The 26,166-nt window shown below is 44.7% G+C and overlaps 1 protein-coding gene and 1 long non-coding RNA gene across 3 annotated transcripts in view; both read right to left on the bottom strand.

Annotated features, from left to right (window-relative positions):
• The window catches only part of NSMCE2 (NSE2 (MMS21) homolog, SMC5-SMC6 complex SUMO ligase), a 335,532-nt gene that overhangs the window by 215,378 nt on the left and 93,988 nt on the right, over positions 1 to 26,166 (bottom strand). The gene's annotated exons all lie outside the window — the stretch shown is intronic.
• LOC130274418 (uncharacterized) lies at positions 3,689 to 4,143 on the bottom strand. The gene is made up of 3 exons (XR_008844361.1): positions 4,067 to 4,143; positions 3,869 to 3,952; positions 3,689 to 3,736 (listed from the first exon to the last, which is right to left on the bottom strand). It is a non-coding gene; the product is annotated as an uncharacterized LOC130274418 (long non-coding RNA).

The following is a 26,166-nucleotide window of genomic DNA, read 5'->3' as shown; positions in this document are numbered from 1 at the left end:
CAGGTTGCAATGTGGCCGAGACCTGACATCACTAGTCAGCTGATGACAGGGAGCCTGTCTGCTTCAATGGGTGGAGCGATCGCTTGGTAGGAGAGAGATCAATCTGCAACTAATGCAACAGCTGTAGGCACCCTGATTGAAAACCACAGGTCTTTTGAATGGATGCAGCTTATTTATATTTCAATGGGTGGGGTGGCTGATATGTGGGAGGGAGGAAAATGGAATTATGGGATTTTTAGGCAAAAAAGAAAACAAACAGGAAATACCAGTTCACAAAAAGCTAGTCACAGTGTTATGGTAATCTCACAACATAGCCATTTAGCCCCAAGACAAGCGCAGATCCTTCCTAAGCATGTCCATTACTGTCTGCCAGGTACGTACTATAATCACCTTATGGTGGAGAACCCCTTAAAATTTATACCAAAATGTGAATCCTTTCCCGCAAAGGGGATGTGATGTCCCGAAAAGGAGGTGCAGGACTGTTGTCACTTACAACTAATAAAGAAGTATTGTGTCATATATGCTTCCTGTACCCTCATTTCGTTATCCCGGACCGGGACCCAAAAAGAGTTAAACCCCTCCGAGGTGCCCCCTGAGCAGCACTTTTTTGACCTGCTGGACAAGCACCTGGCAGAGTTACTCCAGCATCAGCGCAATTTCAGTCCATGTTATTCACTTCACTTGAATGAATGTTATAGATGATCACGGTATTTTACCCATTTTCTAAGTATGAACAGCACAACAAGGGTTACTGTTACTATATAACAGGCATAGGCAACTAGAGATGAGCGAACTTACAGTAAATTCGATTCGTCACGAACTTCTCGGCTCGGCAGTTGATGACTTTTCCTACGTAAATTAGTTCAGCTTTCCGGTGCTCCGGTGGGCTGGAAAAGGTGGATACAGTCCTAGGAAAGAGTCTCCTAGGACTGTATCCACCTTTTCCAGCCCACCGGAGCACCGGAAAGCTGAACTAATTTATGCAGGATAAGTCATCAACTGCCGAGCCGAGAAGTTCGTGACGAATCGAATTTACTGTAAGCTCGCTCATCTCTATAGGAAACCTTCGGCACTGCAGATGTTTTGGAATACATCTCCCATGATGCTTTTGCAGCATTTTACCTATAAGAGCATTATGGGAGATGTAGTACAAAACATCTGCAGTGCTGAAGGTTGACTATGCCTGTTGTATAATGATATAGCACGTCACTTTTATTTATTTCAAAGACCTTATGAAAGGATTTCATCTTCTTGCTTATTTCAGTAGAGTAGTGCAAAACTACAATTCCCAGCATGCCCGGACAGCCGCTGGCTGTCCGGGCATGCTAGGAGTTGTAGTTTTGCAACAGCTGGAGGTCCACACTTTGGAGACCTAGGACCTATGTCTGCAAAGTGATAGCCTATTTATTGACTCGCTGTAGAGTGTCATAAAATGTACTTGCCAATGACTATTTTGGATTGTGAACACACAGCGCCCCTACTGGACATTGTATGAAATTTATATGAACACTTGACATCAGTTTTGTGCAAACTACTTTATTATGACTGATATATGACAACATTTTATCTACACATTTGTTTTGCTTCCAGGTACTTGCACTGAATGTATTTTAGTCATGGGATGCCACACAAAAAATCTGCCCCCTAGTTGTGCACTAGAGCGCACGTTACTATTGACAACAGCAGGAAGTGAAATCTACGCACTTTTCATGTAGCTGTTCGCCGTCCGGGCATGCTGGGTGTTATAGTTTTGCAACAGCTGGAAGCGCACTGGTTGGGAAACACTTGTCTCGGTCAAGTGGCACAGAGCCAGGTGAGACCACCATTAGCGCACCTTTCTCCCAGCTCGTTCTTGCAATTGGTTAGGATCTGCCCTCAGACCAGCTAAAGGGGTATTTCAGGAAAAAACTTTTTTTTTTTTATATCAACTGGCTCGAGAAAGTTAAACAGATTTGTAAATTACTTCTATAAAACAAACTTAATACTTCCAATAATTATCAGCTGCTGAAGTTGAGTTGTTGTTTTCTGTTTGGCTAAGTGCTCTCTGCTGACATCTCTGCTCGTCTCGGGAACTGCACAGAGTAGAAGAGGTTTGCTATGGAGATTTGCTTCTTAACTGGGCAGTTCCCGAGACAGGTGTCATCAGAGAGCACTTAGACAGAAAAGAACAACTCAACTTCAGCAGCTCATAAGTACTGAAAGGATTAAGATTTTTTTAATAGAAGTAATTTACAAATCTGTTTAACTTTCTGGAGCCGGTTGATATATAAAAAAAAGTTTTTTCCTGGATAACCACTTAAAAAGTTATGAAAAGTCTCGGTAACATGTCAATATTTTTATTTTAAAGTGACAGTGCCCATTTAAAATCTTAAAATCTAAAGTGACAGTGCCCAATTAAAGGAGATCTGTAGCCCTAGATACTTATCCCCTATACCCTAGGGGATAAGTGTCTGATCGCGGGGGGGGGGGGGGTCCAAACGCTGGGACCCGCCGTGATCTCCATGTATCTCTATGGGAGAGGCGGAGATGCAGCGTTCGTACATCCCTGCCCCTCCTATAGAGCTGTATGGAGGGGGGGTGTCAATGATCTCAGAGACGAGGCAATGCCGGGTCCCTGACTGGGAGATGGCGGGGGGTCCCAGCGGTCGGACCCCCCCGCGATCAGACACTTATCCCCTATCCTGCGAAAAGGGGATGAGTGTCTAAGATTGCAGTACTCCTTTAGAGGGGTGGCCACAGGATAGGGGATAAGTGTGGGTGCCATCTTTAGCACATGCTCTGTAGGCAGCTGGGGCCGATCAGGAGTTTGCGGGTGGTACCAGTGGTTAGACCCCTGCGATCAGACACTTTTCCCTATTCTGTGGATAAGGGAAAAATTGCATTTCGCCGGACCACCCTTTTAAATTACATTTACTTTACTATAAATGCACAACATAATTTAGACCAGTGGTCTTCAACCTGCGGACCTCCAGATGTTGCAAAACTACAACTCCCAGCATGCCCGGACAGCCGAAGGCTGTCCGGGCATGCTGGGAGTTGTAGTTTTGCAACAGCTGGAGGCACCCTGGTTGGGAAATACTGTTGTAGTAGTAGTCAGTCCGCTGTCCAGAATCAGCACTATAATGTTAGTGTCGGCTGTCCGGGCATGCTGGGTGTTGTAGTTTTGAAACCTCTGGAGGTCCGCAGGTTGAAGACCACTGCGGCCTACATCATCATCCAGACCCCCCCCCCCCCCCCTTTTGTTTTGTACTCCCCTCGGCGGGAAGTTAGGGTGAGCTGGTCCCGGCCATCTATGCTGCAGGGACCGTCCGGTGGGGATGGTTAGTCGTTGCGGGCTGTCCATTTTCACCGGGGGGGGGGGGGGGGCCCTCTTCTCCGCGCTTCCCCTGGACTAGTGACGTTGCCTTGACGACGACGCACCGGGACGTTGCGCATGAACGTCCCTGTGCGTCGTTGTCAAGGCAACGTCACTAGACCGGGGGTCGGGCTCGAAGCGCGGCCATGCTGGGAGTTGTAGTTTTGAAACATCTGGAGGTCCGCAGGTTGGAGACCACTGATCTAGACAATTTTTTCGCAGATATGCTGCTTCAGATTTATAAAAACATTCCCAAGATGTGGAGAACACAGAGAACTGAACCTTGAGAGAGCAGAATTACCAGTATACAAAGTCATCAGTGTTTCTAAGCATTTCAGATTTTTGACAATCACCTGCAAAGCAGCTTATAGCGCCCTCTACCTGTAAGAAAAGGAAGCACAGCAGCAGGTAACAGTAGTTTTGCATGCATAGACTAATACTGTCCTCCCAACGTGTCCCTCTGTAGCCATTATACATTGTGTATTCTCTCTCTTTCATATTCTGACAACTCACATTTCCTGTAAATGGATTTCGGCTTTTGTGAATGAAATTAGATCTCGATTGCGGCATCTGAATTGTAGGTGTTTTCCAAAGTTCCTTAAAAAAAAAAGATGCAAGCTATTTCATTATTTCTTGCGCAATCCGATCGGGCCCGTTCACATTCGGACACTTCCTTCATTTATTTGTATTCACTTTTTTCATCTTTCTTACCATCGCCTAACAATGAGGCAATCGTGTTTATGATGTGACTCACTGCCCAGAATCAGCAGAACAGGACGGTAATAACTCTAATAAAAAAAAAAAAGATCTTGTTGGCGAGTTGTGAAACGCGGTTATGATTTGCTTTATCGGAGAGTAAACAATAAAGTGACTCACCGGCGGGGTGGACAGAGGACACGGGAGATCGAGAGGTTATAATGTGGAGACACAGGCCGCGGCTTTAGTTTTGGTGAAGTTGGGCTACGTACACATTGGGGGGACATGTATCAAAGATTTTACCCCTGTTTTGTGTGTATTTTTTTTGCGCAAAATTTTGCGCAAGCCCTTTTTTTGCACATTTTTTTGCGCACGTTTTGGTAGAGCATGTCCTCCAGATGTGGCTGAATCGGGGTACCTTGGAGTGACATCTATAGTACACATGGATTTATTAACAGTGTACTTTTCCTTTACACCAAAAATTTTGCCGCAAGAGCTGTTTTTTTTGCGCAAATATAAGCCATCTTGGACTTGACGTAGCAAGATGCTCTAAATGATCGATTCTATTTTTCAAAGAGTGGATTGAGGAGATCACTATATTTACCCGCAATTTATGAAGCTCATTGCGCTTGATTGATAAATTTAGCGCTTCTGCACATAATTTAGAATTCGGGAAAAGGGGTAAAATGCTTCTACCATACACAAATAATGATACATGTCCCCAATTGGCCCTCATTTACTTAGAAAATCGGGTTGTAAGTCTATGTTGCTTTCTTACCCGACTGCATTTTTCCCCCGGTATTTATTATTATGTCGCATCCTGTTTGTCGCACGTGGGTTTTGTTGGTTTTGGTTTCCAACTCCGAGTTGTCGGGGAAAAAATCCACAACAATTCAACAAATTCGGGTTGGAAACCTTTATCAATACGTGGGAAAGCTCAGAAATGTCGGGCTACGCCCCTTTTTCGGGTTTAGGAGAATCCACATCGGGTCCGTCGGGAAAAAATGTTGCATTGTGTCGCAGACTGGCGCACGATGTCTGCGACATGTCGCAGACAAAGATGCGCCCAAAAAAAAAACGACAAAACAAGTCGGGTTTAAAATAGTAAATGAGGGCCACTGTGTTCAGAGCTTTTATTAAAGGGGTACTCCGGTGAAAAACTTTTTTCTTTTAAATCAACTGATGCCAGAAAGTTAAACAGATTTGTAAATTACTTCTATTAAAAAATCTTAATCCTTCCTGTACTTATTAGCTGCTGAATACTACAGTGGAAATTCTTTTCCGTTTGAAACACAGAGCTCTCTGCTGACATCTCTGTCCATTTTTAGGAACTGTCCAGGGTAAAAGGAAATCCCCCATAGCAAACAGTTGATAAAAAAAAGAAAAAAAAAAAAGTTTTTCACCGGAGTACCCCTTTAAAGGAGTAGTCCAGTGGTGACTCAGTGGTTTACAACTTATCCCCTATCTTAAGGATAGGGGATAAGTTGCAGATCGCGGGGGGTCCGACCCCTGGGGCCCCCCGCGATCTCCTGTACGGAGCCCCGACAGCCCGCGGGAAGGGGGCGTGTCGACCTCCGCACGAAGCGGCGGCCGACACGCCCCCTCAATACAACTCTATGGCAGAGCCGAAGCGCTGCCTTCGGCAATCTCCGGCTCTGCCATTGAGATGTATTGAGGGGGCGTGTCGGCCGCCGCTTCGTGCGGGGGTTGACACCCGCTATCTCGGCGGAGAGCCGGGGCCCCGTACAGAGAGCTCGCGGGGGGCCCCAGCGGTCGGACCCCCCGCGATCTCAAACTTATCCCCTATCCTTAGGATAGGGGATAAGTTTTTCACCACTGGACTACCCCTTTAATAATTTATTGTAGTGCCGACATAGGCTGCAGTACTGAACAGAGATAATTGCATAAGTTCCTGTCCCAACTGGGGCTCACAATCTAACCTTACATTTAGGAATGTTCTAAGTACCAATACTTTTTATTCACATACTCACCTATAACATACCTCTACCTAGGGCTGGGCGGTATACCGGTTCATACCGAATTTTTTGTGCTGCATGATATGAATTTTAACCCATACCGCAATACCGGTTTGGCCCCTCCCCCTCGGGAATGAATTAATTATCAGCCCAGCACTGCGCTGTCCCCCACATCAGGGAACTAATCATATGTGACCTGCGAGCGCTGTTCTGCCCCCCCCCCCCCCCCCCCCCAATTAATTATCAGCCCAGCACTACTATTGACATATGTCACCAGCAAGCACTGCCCTCCTCGTCCTCCTGTTTGTTACGGCCGCCGGGGCTGACACTCTATACCAGTGGTCTTCAACCTCCAGATGTTGCAAAACTGCAACCCCCAGCATGTCCGGGCATGCTGGGAGTTGTAGTTTTGCAACATCTGGAGGTCCGCAGATTGCAAACCACTGTTCTATACTGTATCCCTATGCCCGGGCTGCAAAAGGTAAACAAAATAAACTTTAACTCACCTTCCCCGTCGGTCCGGACTTGTTTCCGAGGGAATGGAACGTCGGACAGTCGTCAGCCTATCACCGGCCGCAGCGATGTTCTGCCTCAGCCGCTGATAGGTTGAGCGCACTGTCATGTAAGAAGCCGGCTCCTTACATGACAGTGGGCTCAGCCTATCACCAGCCGAGGCAAAACATTGCCGCGGCCGGTGATAGGCTGCCGACGTTCACGTCCCCAGCGTAAGGCCAACGTCGGAACATGCGTCAGTTTATTTTGTTTACTTTTTGCAGCCCGGGCATAGAGATACCGCACAGTATAGGGAGTGTTCGCGCCGGAGCAGTGTTTGCGGGTGACATGAGTAGTACCCCGATGGGGACAGTGCAGCGCTGGGCTAATAATAAATTTTGGGGGAGGGGGGTGGGTGGTGGGGAATAACGTTATATACCGAGGAACCGCCATAAGTTACAATAATACCGCGATACACATATTTGGCCATACCGCCCAGCCCTACCTATACCTTGTGCTGCATCCATTTTTTTTTTTTTAAAGCAGCAATTGCAAAGTATAGATGAACTAAGGAGATATAGTATTAAATCCTATAACAATTCACCACCTATAACATATGCTACCACCCAGCATGTACAATGAGCCCACCAATCCACTAGCCATCACCTGCAGGAAAGATACCATCCTAACTAGGGATCGACCGATATCGTTTTTTTAGGGCCGATACCGATAATCTGTGGAGGTTAGGGCCGATATACCGATATTCCGGTTTAAGTTATCGGCTATTAATCCCCCCTGCGACACCGCTGCAGATCATTGAACTTGCAGCAGCTTTTGCGGTACCATAGGCCGCCGCCGCCCGCTTCTCTCCCCCTGCCTGTCCGGGGGTCCTGAGTCCTATCACCTTCACCAAATTCCCCCCCCCCCCCCCGCCACACCCGCACATAGCACCGCCCCACCCCCCATCGCACCGCCCCGGCCCCATTGCCTCCCCCATCCCCGGTTTTAAAATTACCTGTTCCCGGGGCCCTCTCTACATCTGGCTCCGGTGGCGTCCTCCTGAGCTGTCACTGTGCGCACTGACGGTGACGTCGCGTCATGTCACTCGTCATTGTGCACAGCGTAACGCAGGAAATAGCAGGAGCCAGAAGTAGAGTGGACGCGGGGGGTGCGACGAGGTGCGGTGGGGGGGTGCGGCGCGGCGGGGACGGTGCGGGGGGCATTATCGGATTATCGGCAAGGTAATTGCAGATACCGATAACGCCCAAAATCGTGAATATCGGCCGATAATAACGGCCAAACCGATAATCGGTCGATCCCTAATTCTAACGCGTTTTGCTTGATCTCAGGCACAGTGCCCTTTTGCTGAATTGTGTGTGTTTTTAAAGTTTTTTATCTGTATTTGTCCATGTTTAATAAGGATTAAGCTTTATTCATTAATTGTTGTGTCTACCTGTATTTCTTTGTAGGATTATCATATATATATATATATATATATATATATATATATATATATATATAGATAGATATATATATATATATAGATATATATATATATATATAATCCAAGGGAAACAGCACCCCAAAAAAAAGGAAGTAGCGGTGCACGCAGAGCCGGACCCTGGTCAATGGTCCTATCTGTAATACAAATTAGTAGAAGTCCGCAGCACACAATCCGAATGAGTGGAAAAAAGTGAAGTTTATTCCATAAACAGGTGAAAGTTACAGCGACGTTTCAACCAGCTCTCCTGGTCTTTCTCAAGCATGCTTGAGAAAGACCAGGAGAGCTGGTTGAAACGTCGCTGTAACTTTCACCTGTTTATGGAATAAACTTCACTTTTTTCCACTCATTCGGATTGTGTGCTGCGGACTTCTACTAATATATATATATATATATATATATATATATATACACACACGCACAGGGAAAAATAAGCATTTGTTGGTGATGACAGCTCCAAGAGGCCTCTTGTATGGAGAAACTAGTGACATGCATTGTTCTGTGGGGATTTTAGCCCATTCTTCCACACAGTCTTCAAATCTTGAAGGTTCTGTGGGCTTCTTCTATGAATCAGGAATTTCAGTTCTTTCCATAGATTTTCAAAGGGGTATAATTCAGGTGATCGTCCGGACCATTTTAGCAGCTTTATTTTCTTTCTTTGAAACCATTTACATTTTTCCTTGTGTATTTGGGACTATTGCCTTGCTAAAACATCCGCCCTTGTTCTAGCTTTATCATCCTGATAGACGGCAGCAGATTTTTGTCAAAATGTAAATTTGCCCATTCATCCTTTCTTTAATGATGTGAAGTTTGCCAGAACCATTTGCTGAAAAGCCGCACCACACCATGATGTTCCCATACTTCACTGTTGGTGTTTTAGGGTAATGTTAGGTGCTATTTCTCCTCCAAACATTGTGTGTACTATGGCACCAAACAGTTCCTTTTTGCTCTTATGTGACCACATATATTCTCCCAGTATTTTACAGGCTTTTCCTAATGTTGTGAAGCAGATTTTACATGAGCTTCACCATGCTTTATATTCAGAACGGAATCATGTGGGGTGAGCGTGTAAACAGGCCATGGCGGTGGAGCGCATTACTTACTGTTTTCTGTGAAACAACAGTACCTGCTAATTCCAGGTCTTTTTGAAGTTCTCCACAAGTGTCCTTGGCTCTTGGACAACTCTTCTGATTATTTTCCTTTCTCCTCTATCAGACATCTTGTGAGGAGCACCTGGTCGAGGCAAATTTATGGTGAAATAATTGTCTTTCCACTTCCGTATTATGGCCCCAGCAGTGCTCACTGGAACATTCAGAAGCTTAGAAATGAGCCTGTAACGAACACCATTGTTATGTCTTACATGTTGTAAAAGGTCTTGAGTCAGCTCTTTGCTTTTACCCATCATGAGATGAGTCTTGTATAACACCTTGGCAATGAGACCTATTTGTAGCCATGAGTTAGGATTGAACAAGCTAATATTAATTTGCACTGACAAGGGGCTGGATTGCATTTTAATTACTGGTAGATTTCAGCTGTTGTCTTGGCTTTCCATGCCTTTTTGCACCTCCTTTTCTTCATGTGTTTAATACTTTTCCTCTGTGTCTTTTCACATTATTACACATAATTTATGATGTTATTTGTTTTTGTTTCTTTGTATGTATGAATGACAAGTTGTTACCAACATCAGGTGAAAATGTCATTTCAATAGCACCTTTGGAAATATATTTAGTGAGAAAAATGGTGATGTGTTCAATACTTACTTCACACACTGTATATATTTCTATCTTGCCCAACTGAATACTCTCTAACCTGTGGCTCATCAACTATTGCAAAACTACAATTCCCAGCATGGCCAGACTCATGTCATACCTTCCATCGGCACGCATGAGGTAGAAAGAGTGCCTTGGGGAAGGGGGGGGGGGGGGGGGAGGGATGTGAGATTAGCTAGGCAATGGAAAGGGGACAGGGCAGGAAAACAAAATTATCCTTACCTAGCCCTGGTTCCTGATCTTTTCTCTTCTTCCTGTTCCAAGACGAGCGCTCACTGCAGGCCCTTCTGGCTTAGCCAATCACAAGCCAAAGAGCCAATCATAAGACACCACTGCAGACAGTGGATGGCTGAGCCAGTAGGTCCTGCTCCAAGCACCTGTTTCAAAAGCAGAAAGACAGAAGATTGGGGAACCAGGGCTAGGTAAGGATATTTTTTTTCTACTTTGCCCTCATTCCAACAACATTTTTTTTTTAAATATAAAACACTAAAATAACCCTTTAATATAACTAGACAACACACAGGGCTGGTAAGAAGCGCTGACAGATCCATTTAAAGAGGAGTCACCCGTGAGGCTTTAAAGGGGTACTCAGGTGGAAATTTTTATTTTATTTTTTTTAAATCAACTGGTGCCAAAAAGTTAAACAGATTTGTAAATTACTTCTATTAAAAAAACGTAATCCTTCCAGTACTTATTAGGGGCTGTATACTACAGAGAAAATGTTTTTCTTTTTGGATTTCTCTTCTGTCATGACCACAGTGCTTTCTGCTGACCTCTGCTGTCCATTTTAGGAATTGTCCAGAGCAGCATATGTTTGCTATAGGGATTTTCTCCTGCTCTGGACAGAGCCTAAAATGGACAGCAGAGGTCAGCAGAGAGCACTGTGGTTGTGACAGAAGAGAAATCCAAAATGAAAAGCATTTCCGCTGTAGTATACAGCTGCTAGTAAGTACTGGAAGGATTAAGATTTTTTTATAGAAGTAATTTACAAAATCTGTTTAGCTTTCTGGCACCAGTTGATTTAAAAAAAAATAAAAAGTTTTCCACCGGAGTACCCCTTTAAATGTATATAATATTCAGATGTATGGGACTCCTCTCTCCTTCGACCTGAGCAAACACAACTCTGAATACTCCCTTCCCAATACCAGCGCTTGACATTTGTCTGCCTGCTAAGTTACAGGTAAAAACACGGGGCGCGCGGGTACGAGGAGTTATTGTTTGGCCGGTCTCAGCAAGAACGACTGTCAAAGAAACTCTGCATGGGTCTCAGCCGCAGAATAGGAGAAGCGAGAAAGGTCAATAAGAGGAGGCTCAGCAAACCTCAAGTACACAATGAAACAATGGGAGAGGAAAGGAACGTGCAAATTACAGGTACTCCCCTATGTACAACACTGACAGGTTTATGAGAGGGATGGAGGAGGAAGATTTATAACTGTGAATGGCGCTTAAAAGGGTAGATTTACTTAGACCAGTGCTTTCCAACTAGGGTACCTCCACCTGTTGCAAAACTACAACTCCCAGCATGCCCCAACTCCGCCGGCCGAATGTATGAAGTGTGAACAAGCCCTATGGGTGAATTTATTGATGTGGATTTAAAGGGATACTCCACTGGGAAAACATTTTTTTCTTTTAAATCAACTAGTGCCAGAAAGTTAAACAAATTAGTAAATTACTTCTATTTAAAAATCTTAATTCTACCCGCACTTACCAGCTGCTGTATGATTCACAGGAAGTTCTTTTCTTTTTGAATTTCCTTTCTGTCTGACCACAGTGCTCTCTGCTGACACCTCTGTCCATGTCAGGAAGTGTCCAGAGCAGGAGAGGTTTGCTATGGGGATTTGCTCCTATTCTGGAGAGTTCCTAAAATGGACAGAGGTGTCAGCAGAGAGCACTACAGTCAGGCAGAAAGGAAGTTCAAACAGAAAAGAACTTCCTGTGGATCATACAGCAGCTGATAAGTACTGGAAAGATTAAGATTTTTAAATAGAAGTAATTTACAAATCTGTTTAACTTTCTGTTTTCCAGTGGAGTACCCCTTTAAAGTTGTAAAATCTGCGATTGCAGATACGGGTTGAGCTGTAAGATGGAGGTAAAATGTAGGTAAATAAACCCTTTTAGTGCAGTGTTTCCCAACCAGTGTGTCTCCAGATGTTGCGATGGTGGTGAGCGTGTCCTGGGAGGTTATAGAAATAGTGGCTTCAATAGAAATTGATGGTGATGTGGATTAAAGGGGTACTCTGTAGGTAAAAAAAAAAAAAAATGTTTTTCAAATCAGCTGGTGCCAGAAAATTAACCCTTCCAGTACTTATCAGCTGCTGTATGCTTCAGAGGAAGTTGTGTAGTTCTTTCCAGTCTGACCACAGTGCTCTCTGCTGCCACCTCTGTCCATGTCAGGGATTGTCCAGAGCAGGAGAGGTTCGCTATGGGGATTTGCTTGTACTCTGGACAGTTCCTGACATGGACAGAGGTGTCAGCAGAGAGCACTGTGGTCAGACTGGAAATAACTACACAACTTCCTCTGGAGCATACAGCAGCTGATAAGTACTGGAAGGGTTAAGATTTTTAAATAGAAATAATTTACAAATGTCTATAACTTTCTGGCACCAGTTGATTTGAAATTTTTTTTAACCCTAGGGTTCCCCTTTTAACCTTATCACCTATCAGACCCTGACCGATCAAGAGAAATGGGGTACTTTGTCCCCCATGTTATAGGAGGCAGCAGAGTACAACATTCGCTTTCTTTACCCATCTCCCATAATAAGTGAATAGAGATGCAGTGCTTTGGTCACATGTAGGGGCAAGGGATCCTTGTTAGGCCCCTTTCACACTACCGTCATGTTCCGGCATTCTGACACCCGTTATTCTGCAATAACGGGTCATGAAAAAATGGATCAAATAACTGAATACAACGGATGATAACTGATGACCAATTTTAACGGACATTCTGTCAAAATAACAGACATTTACCATCCGTTATCACCCGTAATAGTCCTTTATTTTATGTCCGTTATTTTATTTTCATGTGACTTCCTGGTTGTAATGCTGTACTGGGCACGCTCAGTGCAAAAAATGGATCATCATAAAAAAAACGGACAATAACGAATGTTTTTTGTGAACATCCGTTTCCCATAGACTTCAATGTTAAGGTGGTATTCCAGGAAAAAACTTTTTTTTATATATATATATCAACTGGCTCCAGAAAGTTAAACCGATTTGTATATTACTTCTATTAAAAAATCTTAATCCTTTCAGTACTTATGAGCTTCTGAAGTTTAGGTTGTTCTTTTCTGTCTAAGTGATCTCTGATGACACGTGTCTCGGGATCTGCCCACTTTAGAAGAGGTTTGCTATGGGAATTTGCTTCTAAACTGGGTGTTCCCCGAGACACGTGTCATTAGAGATCACTTAGACAGAAAAGAACAACCTTAACTTCAGAAGCTCATAAGTACTGAAAGGATTAAGATTTTTTAATAGAAGTAATTTACAAATCTGTTTAACTTTCTGGAACCAGTTGATATATATAAAAAAAGTTTTTCCCTGGATAACCCCTTTAAAATTTAATGGATGTTATTTCACCTTTATTTTTGCCAGAACAAAAATCAATCTTTTGTGGAGGCAAAAATAACGGAGATTAGTAAAAACTGACATATACCTGATGCAAAAGGATGGTCAAAAAATCCCATTGACATGAATAGGATTTTTTTGACGGCCGTCTTCAGGACTATTTGACGGGAGTAATGACGTAGGTTTTTACAGGATGACACCTGTAGTGTGAAAGGGGCCTTACTGTGATTGTTGGGCTTCGACTGCTCATTGTTGTCTGCCCCACAAGTCATTGGGACAGTCCTGGGCAGCTTCTCTCCACCCCACCAGCCATGATTGATAGATCACTTTCTGATTGGGTATAGAGAAAGATCTATCAATCAAGGATGGAGAGGCAGTCAGAAGCCACTAGAGACTGCCAAGACGACTAGTGACTGAGGCAGGATGAAAGTGATGACAAGTTTTTGTCAATCAAACTAGATGCTCTTTGCTGCTACCTCTGTCCGAGTCAGGAATTGTCCAGAGAAGGGGCAACTCTCCATAGCAAACCTCTCCTGCTCTAGACAGTTCCTGACACAGACAGAGGAGTCAGTAGAGAGCACTGTGGTCAGAGTGGTAAGAACTACACAACTTCCTCTGAGGCATAAAGCAGCTGATAAGTACTGGAAGGATTAAGATTTTTAAATAGAAGTAATTTACAAATCTATCAATGCGGAAAGAGAAATGAAGACTGAGCACTAACCGGTAGTTCTTGAAGCAGAATCAACTTTATTCTTGATGCGGGTACACTGTGCAAGGGGGAGCGGACTGCCGGGAACGACTTCGTTCCCGGCAGTCCGCTCCCCCTTGCACAGTGTACCCGCATCAAGAATAAAGTTGATTCTGCTTCAAGAACTACCGGTTAGTGCTCAGTCTTCATTACTCTTTCCCCATTGATAATTATATACTGTTTATACGTTGTGGCACAGCTATCAGTTCATTACGGGACTGCAATGTTGGAGACTGAGCTGCTATGGAAAGTGTGTAATTTAGTCCTGAATATCAGTATGGAAAGTAGGGATCGACCGATTATCGGTTTGGCCGATATTAATCGGCCAATATTCACGATTTTTTACGTTATTGGTATCGGCAATTACCTTGCCGATAATCCGATAACGCCCCGCACCCCCTACCGCTCTGGCCAGAGACCGCTGCTGGCGCTTAACCATCACCTCCCCCATCCCCGGGTTTATAATTACCTGTTCCCGGGGCCCTGTGTTACGCTGTGTGCTGCGCAATGATGAGTGATGTCCTCAACGCGACGTCACCATCAGTGACAGCTCACATTGACCGCTCAGGAGGACTCCGCCGGAGGCAGAAGTAGCGCGGACCCCGGGAACAGGTAATCATAAAACAGGGAATGGGGGAGGCAATGGGGCAGCGGCGGCGGCAGTCTCTGGCTGGGGCAGTGCGGTGGTGGGAGTGGGGTGGGGGGGGTTAGCGGTCGCGGTCATAGGACTCAGGAGGACCCCAGGACAGGCAGGGGAAGAGAAGCGGGCAGCGGCGGACTCTGGCACTGAAAAGCCACTGCAGTTCATTGATTTAAAGCGCCCGCTTTAAATCAATGATCTGCAGGTGTGTCGTCTGGGGGGGGGGGGGAGGGATAAGTAGCCGATAACTTATGCCGGAATATCGGTATAAGTTATCGGCTATCGGCCCTAACCTCCACAGAGTATCGGTCCTAAAAAAAATTGATATTGGTCGATCCCTAATGGAAAGTAGAGATGAGCAAAGTTACAGTGATTCTATTTGTCACGAACTTCTCGGCTCAGCGGTTGCTGACTTTAGCCTGAATAAATTAGTGCAGCTTTCACGTGCTCTGGTGGGCTGGAGACTCTCGTAGGACTGTATCCACCTTTTCCTGCTGAACTAATTTATGCAGGATAAAGTCATCAACCGCCGAGATGCGAAGTTCGTGACGAATCGAATCACTGTAACTTCCCTCATCTCTAATGTAAAGGTGCTGAAACCATTGTGATTCTTACCAGAGTAAAAAAAAAATTGACAAATCTGATTTGTTTTGGTTTGAAAACTTTTTTTCCCCTCTGGAGTACCCCTTTAAAATCTATAAACTATAAGGCTGGGTTCACACCACGTTTTTGCAATAGTTTTTTTTTTTCAGGTTTTTGATAAAAAAAACGGATTCCTCAAAACCTGACTAAACTGTATCAAAACGTGTGTACAAAGTTTTATCTGTATACGGTTTGAAAACTGATGTCCGGTTGCATCCGTTTTTTTAAGAAAAAAAAACGCATACGTTTTGAACTTTTCACTCCATTATGAATAAAGTTTCACTTGTTTGATTGAAATTCCAAGAAAAAAAAAAACTGTGCAAAGTCAAAAACCGTATGGTAAAAACTGGATGGAACTGTACACACATACACTTCTGTACGGTTCCCATTGACTCCCATGTTAAAAAAAAAACGTATACGGGTCAATACGGTTTTTCACCTGGACCAAAAACCGTGGTAGGCCACGGTTTTCTGTCCAGAAAAAAAAAAAGTAAAAAAACCGTGTGGTGTGAAAAACGGAGACAACCGTATGCAATATGGTGCATACGGTTTTGAATGGAAAGTCTATGGGCACGGTTTTCTGTACAGTTGCATACGTTTTTTTTTTAAACCGTATCCAAAAACTGTATAGAAAATCGTGGTGTGAACCCACCCTAACCGAAAAGAATGAAGAAACAAAGATCCCAGTGCGACAGGCTACAATGGTGAATGCGCTTCTCATACGCAGCTTCGTCTTCAGAGAACATTAGCCAGTCGCTCAGCACTCACTCCCAGAGCAAAAACCTGAGTGTTTATAAGAGATCCCGAGCGGCCACGTGCATGGCATTCCTTCCTGATGAGTCCTCCGCTGATTGTGGCAAAAAAAAAACCTAGAAAGAAAACTCATCTCTCCACACGCAAACCCACATTTCCTTGACACTTCCTGAGCTCTTATAGAGGCAGACAAAAGAAGAGCAGAATTATCAACCCTGTAATTATATACGGTCCGGGACAGGAGCGCAGGTAACTATTGCTTCTCTACGTAATCCAACACCAGTCATCTTCAAGCTGTTGTAAAACTACAACACCCAGCATGCCCAGGCAGCCACTGGCCTACACCTAAACCAGCTTGCATTAAATGGGTACTCCGGTTAGAAAAACAATGTTTTCCATATCAACTGGATCCAGAAAGTTAAATAGATTTTTAAATTACTTCTATTAAAAAAAAAATCTTAATCCTTCCAGTACTTATTAGCGGCTGTATACTACAGAGGAAATTATTTTCTTTTTGGATTTCTTTTCTGTGTGACCACAGTGCTCTCTGCTGACACCTCAGTCCATGTCAGGAACGGTCAAGAGCAGGAGAGGTATATTACAGGGATTTTCTACTGCTCTGAACAGTTCCTGACATGGACAGAGGTGTCAGCAGAGGGCACTGTGGTCACACAGAAAATAAATGCAAAAAGAAAAGAATTTCCTCTGTAGTATACAGCAGCTGAAAAGTACTGGAAGGATTAAGATTTCTAAATAGAAGTAATTTACCAATCTGTTAATTAAAAAATGTAATCCTTCCAGTACTTATCAGCTGCTGTATACTACAGAGGAAATTCTTTTCTTTTTTGAATTTCTTTTCTGTCTGACCACAGTGCTCTCTACTGACACCTCTGTCCATGTCAGGAACTGTCCAGATCAGGAGAAAATCTCCATAGCAAACCTATCCTGCTCTGGACAGTTCCTGACATGGAAAGAGGTGTAAGCAGAGAGCACTGTGGTCAGACAGAAAAGAAATTCAAAAAAGAAAAGAATTTCCTCTGTAGTATACAGCAGCTGAAAAGTACTGGAAGGATTACATTTTTCAATAAACAGATTGGTAAATTACTTCTATTTAGAAATCTTAATCCTTTCAGTACTTTTCAGCTGCTGTATACTACAGAGGAAATAATTTTCTTTTTGCATTTATTTTCTGTCTGACCACAGTGCTCTCATGGACAGAGGTGTCAGCAGAGAGCACTGTGGTCAGACAGAATGGAAATCCAAAAAGAAAATAATTTCCTCTGTAGTATACAGCAGCTGATAAGTACTGGAAGTATTAAGATTTTTTTTTAATAGAAGTAATTTACAAATCTGTTTTAACTTTCTGGCACCAGTTGATTTAAAAAAAAATTAATAAAAAAAAAAGCTTTCCACCGGAGTACCCCTTTAATAAAAATAGTAGCTCCAGATTATATAGCACCAACATATTCTGCATCGCCTCACAAATCAAGAGAAGCAATAAACGTACAAATGATAGAGCTGTAGGAAGATCTGATAATAAAGAAGAGATTACAATCTAAAGGAGACGAGGGACATTATAGTGCTGATTCTGGACAGTGGACTGACTACTACTACAACAGCATTTCCCAACCAATGTGCCTCCAGCTGTTGCAAAACTACAACTCCCAGCATGCCCGGACAGCCTTTGGCTGTCCGGGCATGCTGGGAGTTGTATTTTTGCAACAGCTGGAGGCACCCTGGTTGGAAAACACTGTACTACTATGTGGAATGGGGATACACTACTGAATATGAGCCAATGTATAACACATACAGTCATGTAGTATGCAAACCAGCTCACCCCCCAGGATAAAGAAAACCGTCCCTCTAGTGCCACCTATAGGTATCTACCTGTAAGATGATGTTTATACCTTTAGATGACTGCTTTCACGTAATGACACAGCACAATGTAGTAGTTTTAAAGGTCCTACTGCTGATACAATACCTATGTGGAAAATTGGGGGTTCCCTAAGCTAGAAATAAATAGAGAGGTGGTCACACAGGTTCGCAGGTCTCTTTTTTCCCCTTCTATGGGAGTCATATAAACAGTGGGGCCTACATCTATCAGACATTAATGTGTTATCCTAGATAGGAATACAACTTTAAACTGCCTCCAGAGCAGTGTTTCCCAGCCATTGTGGCAGCAGCTGCTGAAAAACTACAATTCCCAGCATGCCCGGATAGCCAATGGCAGTTTTGCAACAGCTGGGGGCACAATGGTGAGGAAACTCTGCTCCAGACGCTACACATACTATGTCAAAGAGCATAGTAAATTGCATCATGGCTTAAATATATATATTAAAAAAATTAAAAGAAACCACTAGGGGTCCCCTTTTATCCAGAACATAATTCTGTGCGGCTGCAGCATCATCTTTCTCCCAGCTAAAGCACAGGCCGGGACAAGGAAGTGAGGGCGGGACTAACACTCCTCTCTGCTCACTCCTGTCCTATCAGACTGCAGCATGAAAACAGAGAGGAGGGGGTTACAGAGCAGCCTGCAGTGATTGGATGAAGAGACCCAGCGCAGCACAGCAGACTCAGGGAGAAAGTGAATGTATGGTGAGTGAGGGCGGGCTCAGTGCTTGCCTCGGACACGCCCCTTCCTGAGCAGTGGATGTCAGAATGAGTGAGCAGCAGAACAGAGGGATTTGTGAGCCAAAAAAACAGAAGCTAGACACATAAAAAAGACATTTTATGCATCTGCAAGACCTAGTGAGTAACATATAGAAGCATCATTTTTTTCTGTGATATGACAGGAACTCTTTAAAGGGGTACTCCGCCCCTAGACATTTTATCCCCTATCCAAAAGGATAGGGGATAAGATGTCAGATCGCCGCGGATCATTACAGCACAGAGCGAGTTCTGACGGGCGATACAGGGGACGGAGCCACGTGACATCACGGCCCGTCCCCTTAATGCAAGTCTATGGGAGGGGGCGCGACGACCGCCACGCCCCCTCCCATAGACTTGTATTGAAAGGGGTGGGCCGTGACATCACGAGGGGCGGAGCCGTGACGTAACGATGCTCCAGCCCCTGTACCGCCCATCATTACATGCAGAGCAAACTCGCTCTGTGCTGTAATGATAGCGCGGTGCCGCAGCGGGTATCCCAGGGGTCCCCAGCAGCGGGACCGCAGCGATCTGACATCTTATCCCCTATCCTTTGGATAGGGGATAAAATGTCTAGGGGCGGAATACCCCTTTAAACCCTAACCCTAAGCAGCCATTGCTGTCCATACACAGTAGCAGCACTATCACTTGATGCTCCCAGTGTAGTGCATCTCTACATAGCTATACAAAGTGCAGTACCTAATGCCAGAGATACAGCATTGGGTATGGCATTGCGTAAATGCCCATGCTCATATCTTTAAGAGCCAAAAAGAGCTGAATGGACAAAGCACTGGCCCTTTATTTAAGTGACCTGCAAGGGCCTCATCACCCGGACCTCATAACTTTTAAATATATTTTTTATATGGTAGTACACATTAAAGGATCAACAACTTGGTGCCAGATACTCCAGGACACTTACAGAGGTGTTATGGAGTCGACACCTCAATGGTTCAGAGCTGTTGTAGGGAACCAACACAATATTAGGCCATTGGTTTTAAAGGGGTACTTCACTGGAAAAAATTATTATTATTATTTTTTAATCAACTGGTGCCAGAAAGTTAAACAGATTTTTAAATGACTTCTATTAAAAAAATCTTAATCCTTCCAGTACGTATCAGCTGCTGTATGATCCACAGGAAGTTCTTTTCTTTTTTAATTTCCTTTCCAGCAAGACCACAGTGCTCTCTACTGACACCTCTGTCCATTTTAGGAACTGTCCAGAGCAGGATAGGTTCTCTCTGGGGATTTGCTTCTACTCTAGACAGTTCCTGACATGGACAGAGGTGTCAGCAGAGAGCACTGTGGATAGACAGAAAATAAATTAAAAGAGAAAAGAACTTCATGTGGATCATAACAGCAGCTGATAAGTACTGGACGGATTAAGATTTTTTTAATTGAAGTAATTTACAAATCTGTTTAACTTTCTGGCACCAGTTGATTTAAAAAATAAAAAAATACATGTTTTCCAGTAGAGTACCCCTTTAAGGATATAGCTCAGTGTTTTCCAACCATCATGACTGCAGCTGTTGCAAAACTACAACTCCTAGCATTCCTGCACAGCCAAAGGCTGTGCAGGCATGCTAGGAGTTGTAGTTTTACAACAGCTGGAGGCACCCTGGTTGGGAAACTCTAATATAGCTTCAGCAGACGAAGACAAATCCTTCCATGTACAGCCGTAACAAATTTCTTGAGACAAAACAATGGTTGTATGTGCCGCATTCTTTCCAAATGACTCCAGCATTCTCTGATTTCTTGACAACCTGGAAGGAGGAGCCGTAAATGTAACATTGCTGGAATTCAACGAAAGGCAAAAACGTTACAGGGGCCGCGGATAACAACGTGTCGGATCCGCTGAAACATCCCCCAACAAGAGAGCAGGCTGATGGTAATGGAACTGAACGCTGATACAAGTGGGGATTCTATTCATGTCATGTATCTGTAAAAAAAAATATATATATATATATATATATATATACAGTCATGGCCGTAAATGTTGGCACCCCTGAAATTTTTCAAGAAAATGAAGTATTTCTCACAGAAAAGAATGGCAGTAACACATGTTTTGCTATACACATGTTTATTCCCTTTGTGTGTATCGAAACTAAACCAAAAAAAGGAGGGAAAAAAGGCAAATTGGACATAATGTCACCAAACTCCAAAAATGGGCTGGACAAAATTATTGGCACCCTTAACCTAATATTTGGTTGCACACCCTTTGGAAAAAATAACTGAAATCAGTGGCTTCCTATAACTATCAATAAGCTCCTTACACCTCTCAGTCGGAATGTTGGACCACTCTTCCTTTACAAACTGCTCCAGGTCTCTTATTGGACGGCGCCTTTTCCCAACAGAAATTTAAGATCTCTCCACAGGTGATCAATGGGATTTAGATCTGGACTCATTGCTGCCACTTCAGAACTCTCCAGCGCTTTGTTGCCATCCATTCCTGGGGGCTTTTTGACGTATGTTTGGGGTCATTGTCCTGCTGGAAGACCCAAGATCTCGGTCACAAACCCAGCTTTCTGACACTGGGCTGTACAGTGCGACCCAAAATCCGTTGGTAATCCTCAGATTTCATGATGCCTTGTACACATTCAAGGCCCCCAGTGCCAGAGGCAGCAAAACAACCCCAAAACATCATTGACCTCCACCATATTTCACTGTAGGTGCTCATTCCGTTTTCAGTAAACAGTAGAATGATTTGCTTTACCAAAAAGCTCTATCTTGGTCTCATCTGTCCACAACACATTTTCCCAGAAGGATTTTGGTTTACTCAAGTTCATTTTGGTAAAATGTAGTCTTGGTTTTTTATGTCTCTGTGTCAGCAGTAGGGTCCTCCTAAGTCTCCTGCCATAGTGTCTCATTTCATTTAAATGTCAACAGATAGTTCTCGCTGGCACTGATACTCCCTGAGCCTGCAGGACAGTTTGAATATCTTTGGAACTTGTTTGGGGCTGCTTATCCACCATCCGGACTATTCTGCGTTGACACGTTTCCATCAATTTTTCTCTTCTGTCCACGCCCAGGGAGATTAGCTACAGTGCCATTCGTTGCAAACTTCTTGATAATGTTGGGCACTGTGGACAAAGGCAAATCTAGATCTCTGGAGATGGACTTGTAACCTTGAGATTGTTGATATTTTTCCACAATTTTGGTTCTCAAATCCTCACAGTTCTCTTCTCCTCTTTCTGTTGTCCGTGCTTAGTGTGGCACACACAAACACACAATGCAAAGTGAACTTCTCTCCTTTTTATCTGCTTTCAGGTGTGATTTTTATATTGCTCACAACTGTTACTTGTGCCAGGTGAGTTTAACCTCTTAAGGACACAGCTCATTTGGGCCTTAAGGACGCAGAAAATTTTATTTTAACTTTTTCATTTTTTCCTCCTCGCCTTCAAAAGATCATAACTCTTTTATATTTTCATCCACAGACTAGTATGAGGGCTTGTTTTTTGCGCGACCAGTTGTCCGTTGTAATGCCATCACTCACTTTACCATAAAATATGGCAACCCAAAAAAATACTATTTGTGTGGGGAAATTAAAAAGAAAACCGCAATTTTGCTAATTTTGGAAGGTTTCGTTTTCACGCCGTACAATTTACGGTAAAAGTGACATGTGTTCTTTATTCTTTTGGTCAATACGATTAAAATGATACCCATGATAACATACTTTTCTATTACTGTTGTGCTTAAAAAAAATCACAAACTTTTTAACCAAATTAGTACGTTTAAGATCCCCCTATTTTGAAGGCCTATAACTTTTTCATTTTTCCGTATAAGCGACGGTATGAGGGCTCATTTTTTGCGCCGTGATCTGTATTTTTTATTGATACCATATTTGCTTATATAAAATGTTTAGTACATTTTTTATTCATTTTTTTGGGAATAAAATGTTATAAAAAGCAGCTATTTTGGCCTTTTTTTTTTCTTTTTACGTTCACGCCGTTCACCGAACCGTATCATTAACATTTTATTTTAATAGTTCAGATATTTACGCACGCGGCAATACCAAATATGTATATAAAATTTTTTTTTTTTTTTTACACTTTTTGGGGGTGAAATAGGGAAAATGGGGCAATTTACATTTTTATTGGGGGAGGGGGTTTTTCACATTTTTTTAACTTAATTTTTTAACTTTTTTTGTTTACACTTTAATAGTCCCCATAGGGGACTATTTAAAGCAATCATTTGATTGCTAATTCTGTTCAGTGCTATGTATATGACACAGCAGTGATCAGGGTTATCGGTCATCTTCTGCTCTGGTCTACGGGAAGGCAGATCAGAGCAGAAGACTCCCAGAAGACAGCGGAGGCAGGTGAGGGGACCTCCGTCTGCCGTGCTGGATGATCGGATCGTCGAGGCAGCGCTGCGGGCGATCCGATCATCCAATTAAGTGACCGCGATGCTGCAGATGCCGTGATCTGTATTGATCACGGCATCTGAGGGGTTAATGGCGGACATCTGCGGGATCGCGGGTGTCCACCATTACCGGCGGGTCCCTGGCTGCAATCAACAGCCAGGACCTGCCGCGCATTATCCGGGCATCGCTCCGAAGACCGCGGTTATGCTTAGGACGTAAATGTACGTCCTGGTGCGTTAAGTACCACCTCGCCAGGACGTACATTTACGGCGCTCGTCGTTAAGGGGTTAAGGGTCTATTCACATGTACAGTATTCTGCGCAGATTTGATTCGCAGATTTGATGCGCAGGATTTCAAGTCAATCAGTTTACATTGAAATCTGCAGCAGAAAATCCTGCGCATCAAATCTGTGAATAAAATCTGAGCATCAAATCTGCGCAGAATACTGTACGTATGAATAGACCCTAAAGGAGCATCACATGCTTGAAACAATCTTATTTTTCCACAATTTTGAAAGGGTGCCAATAATTTTGTCCAGCTCATTTTTGGGAGTTTGGTGACATTATGTCCAATTTGCTTTATTCCTCCATTTTTTGGTTTAGTTCCAATACACACAAAGTGGAATAAACATGTGTATAGCAAAACATGTGTCACTGCAATCCTTTTCTGTGAGAAATACTTCATTTTCTAGAAAAAATTAAGGGGTGCCAACATTTACGGTCATGACTGTATATACAGGTGAAACTCGAAAAGCTAGAATATCGCGCAAAGTTCATTTTTTTCAGTAATGCAACTTAAAAGGTGAAGCTAATATATGAGAGACTCGTTACGTGCAAAGCAAGATAGTTGATGGGCAGTTTTTTGTTGATGGGTTGCATGCTTTGCTGCGGGGTAGCGGGTTGTATGCGGGTGGGTCGCCGTTACCTGTGTGGGGCGCAGCGGACGGGTCTGGGGGGCAGGTGGCTCCGGGGGGTAGCGCTGGGTGTGGCTTCTGTTGGAGGCGCGGGGGTTCAGCAGGTGGGGACTCCCCCGGTGGTGGCGGCTTCGGGGTCCGGTGGGGGGGTTCGGTTGGCTGACGCTGCTCGGGGGGAGGTTTATGTGTGCTTTGAGGGCCCCTTAGGCGCACACCTCAGGGCTGAGGTGAGGGAAAAAATTTGGAAGCGGGAGTACGTGGATATTTTTTCGCTACTCCCGCTCAAAATATTTAACCTGGATAAGGTGCGTCCGGATGAGTCGAAGCGGATGGAGAAAGTGGAGGAGGAGGAGCGTCGGCGGTATCGGCTGATACCGCGGACGTTCTTGAATTGGCTTCAGGCTTACGCTATTTTGGCCAGTGTGGTGGGGGAAAAGTCGCCTGAGCATTGCTCCGGTCTCTTTTGTTATATGGATGCAGTGGGGGAGGCGTACAGGGTGTACGGGGGTTCAGCGTGCCTTCGGAACGACGAACAATTTTGGCAGCGTATGGCGGTGCGTCCTGAACTGCGGTGGGACCATAAAGATATTGGGCTGTGGATGCGGTTCATGGCCGCTCCGCACCGTGGGGGTGGCTTGCAATCCTTTCGGGACGGCGCCGGGGTGGCTGGTTCCGGGTCTGGGTGGCTGGCGGGGTCAGGTAAAGGGGTGTGTTGGCAATTCAATGAAGGGAATTGCAAGTTCGGCGCTGAGTGCCGATTTAAACACGAATGTTCTGGCTGCGGGGTTGGAGGACACGGGCTGTCGCGCTGTTTCCGCCAGGGAAAAGGGAAGCAGGGAGAGGTTGACGCGAAGAGGGGCGACCCCGATGCAGGTGGGAAGGATGGTACCTTTTCTCGCCAGGTACCCAAATAGGGTTGCAGCGGAATTTTTGCGGTCTGGGTTTACGGACGGTTTTTGTATCCCCTTCGAGGGGGTGGTGTCGGGGAATGGGGCAGTTCGGAATCTGGTTTCGACGTTGGCCCGCGCGGAGTTAGTTGAGGAAAAGTTGTTAAAAGACGGATGGCTGGACCGTTTGAGTCGCCTCCGTTAAAGGGCTTGCGGGTCTCCCCATTGGGTTTGGTCCCTAAGAAAGAACCCAACAAGTTTTGCCTTATTCATCACCTCTCCCATCCGGTTGGGGGGTCGGTGAATGACGGCATTGACCCGGCGCTTTGCGCTTTGTCTTACACCTCTTTTGATGCGGCGCTGGTGTGGGTTCGGAAGTACTGCAAAGGGGCTTTGTTGGCTAAGACGGATATTGAGGCTGCGTTTCGTCTTTTGCCGGTACACCCGGACAGTTTTGCGTTGTTGGGGTGCTGTTTGGGGGGGGGGGGGTCGGTTTTTTGTGGATTTGTGTTTACCTATGGGCTACTCCGTTTCCTGTGCGTTTTTCGAGCAGTTTAGCTTCTTTTTGGAGTGGGTAGTGCGGAGTGAGTCGAGTTTGGAGTCAGTTTTGCACTACCTGGACAACTTCCTTTTTTTGGGCCCGGCTGGGTCTAGGGTGTGTGCGATTTTGCTGCGGGAAATGGAAGGGTGTAGGGTTGGTTTGGCGTCCCGTTGGCGCCTGAAAAGACGGAAGGCCCGTCCACGTCGGTGAAATTTTTGGGCATAGTGATCGACACTGTGGCCATGTGGTGTCGGCTGCCCGAGGATAAGCTGGGAGAGCTGAGGGAGGCGGTGGGGAGGGCATGCCGGGTTCACAAGTTGCAACTGCGGGAGGTCCAATCTTTGTTGGGCTGTCTCAATTTTGCGTGCCGGATCATGCCTATGGGGCGAGTTTTTTTTGCTTGCGTCTCACTGCGGCTACGGCGGGTGTCTCGCGGCCTAACCAGTATGTGCGACTGTCGGCTGGGTTGCGGGCGGACCTGGGGGTGTGGTAGGATTTTTTGAGTCGGTATAATGGCTGTTCGGTGGTGATGGGGAAGCCGGTGTCTAGTGTGGATTTGGACTTGTATACCGATGCGGCAGGGGGCTGCGGGTTTGGGGCTTATCTTCAGGGTCAGTGGTGCGTGGGGCAATGGCCGGGTGAGTGGCAGGAGGCGGGGTTGACAAGAAATCTTGCATTCCTGG

The sequence above is a fragment of the Hyla sarda genome, chromosome 5, assembly GCF_029499605.1.
Source record: "Hyla sarda isolate aHylSar1 chromosome 5, aHylSar1.hap1, whole genome shotgun sequence".
Lineage (NCBI taxonomy): Eukaryota > Metazoa > Chordata > Amphibia > Anura > Hylidae > Hyla > Hyla sarda.
Note: the sequence above shows the minus strand (reverse complement) of the source record. Positions and strands in the feature narration are given on the sequence as shown.